We start from the raw sequence: 1,867 nt of genomic DNA on the forward strand, positions 1-1,867 counted from the left end.
AGCTATGATCATGTCATTGCACCCCAGCCTGCGTGACAGAGTGAGACCTCATCTCCAAAAAATAAAATAATAAAATAAAATAAAATAAGCTTAACAGAAGATCTGGCTTCTGTTTTTAATTACCAAAAAAATTTTTCTGTAAGCTTCTCTTACACTGGACAATTTAGGAAGTAATTCAGGAAATCTTGTAATTAATGCCAATTTTTATTCTATAGATAAACCTCCCTGTATATTTTTTTAAAGTGTGTGAAATACATATAACATAAAATTTACCATCTTAACAATTTTTAAGTGTACCGTTCAGTGGCATTAAGAATATTCGCATGGTGCAACCATCCCCATCATCCATCCACCGAAGTCTTTTCAACCTGCAAAACTGCAACTTTATACCTATTAAACAGTAACTCCCCATTTCCCGCTTCTCCAGCTCTGGACACCACCATTCTGTTTTCTGTCTCTATGAATTTGACTACTCTGGGTACTTTCTATTAGTGGAATCATAAAATATTTGTCTTTGTAAACTAGCTTCTTTTACTTAGCATAATGCCTTCAAGGTTCATCCATGTTGTAGCCTGTTTCAGAATCTCTTTCCATTTTAAGACTGAATAATATTCCATTGTACAAATACTACATTTGTTTTTCCATTCATCCCTTGATGGACAGTTGGGTTGCTTCCACCTTTGGTTATTTCAAATAATGCTGCTATGAACATGATGTATCCTATGTATCTTTTTTTTTATCCCTTTTAAAGACTTTTATTATTTTTTTTTAGAGTGGTTGTAGTTCACAGCAAACTTGAGCAGAAGGTGTAGAGATTTCCCATATACCCTCTGCCCCCCGACATGCACAGCCTCCATCCTCATCAGCACCCCCACCAGAGTGGGACCTTTATTACAATTGGTGAACCTATCTTGACACTTTTATTTTTTGAGGCAGAGTCTCACTGTGTTGCCCTGGCTAGAGTGAGTGCTGTGGCGTCAGCCTAGCTCACAGCAACCTCAGACTCCTGGGCTCAAGCGATCCTTCTGCCTCAGCCTCCCAAGTAGCTGGGACCACAGGCACGCACCACCATGCCTGGCTAATTTTTTCTACATATATTTTTAGCTGTCCAAGTAATTTCTTTCCATTTTTTGGTAGAGACGGGGTCTCGCTCTTGCTCAGGCTGATCTCGAACTCCTGAGCTCAGAACAATCCGCCCGCCTCGGCCTCCCAGAGTGCTAGGATTACAGGCATGAGCCACTGTGCCCGGCCTTGACACTTTTTTTTTAAGATGGCCTAAGCTCATAGTTGGTGTTCAAATGGTTACTAAGTTGAATTAAAATTAAAGAGAATGAGTATGCAAAATAGATGCCTAGAAATATTTCTAGTTCTGATTATTTCTCAACAAAGTATACAAAAGGTTAAGAGTCTGTTTAAAAACCTCACCACACTTCTTTAAATTGTCTTCATTTTTGTGACATATGTAAATTCTAGACTACTTTGAAGTAGGAAAAATTATATGTTTTTGTGTTCTAATTATGGAAATAGAAATATTCTCATTCAGCAAGAAAGTGTTAATGTTCTACTTATTTGAAGGGTGCTTTTTTCCCAGACTAAACTGTGAAAATGCTGTCCTGAAAGAGAATTTGAAACTGAAAACAGAAGAAATTAAAATGCTAAAGTCTGAAAGTGCAGGTAAGTAAAGAGTGGTATTTTGATGGTTCTTTAAAAATACTATGTTAAGCTGGGTGCGGTGGCATGTTCCTGTAGTCCCAGCTACTAGGGAGGCTGAGGCAGGAGTATCACTTTGGCCCAGAAGTTTGTGACCAGCCTGGGCAACATAGCAAGACCCTGTCTCAGAAAAAATAAATAAATAAAATTAAAATAT

General features: G+C 38.0%; 1 protein-coding gene across 1 annotated transcript in view; it reads left to right on the forward strand.

Moving 5' to 3' along the window:
- CCDC125 (coiled-coil domain containing 125) overlaps window positions 1-1,867 on the forward strand; it is a 47,204-nt gene that overhangs the window by 18,717 nt on the left and 26,620 nt on the right. The gene's annotated exons all lie outside the window — the stretch shown is intronic.

Source organism: Propithecus coquereli, unplaced genomic scaffold, assembly GCF_000956105.1.
Source record: "Propithecus coquereli isolate 6110/MARCELLA unplaced genomic scaffold, Pcoq_1.0 Scaffold9, whole genome shotgun sequence".
Taxonomy (NCBI): Eukaryota; Metazoa; Chordata; class Mammalia; order Primates; family Indriidae; genus Propithecus; species Propithecus coquereli.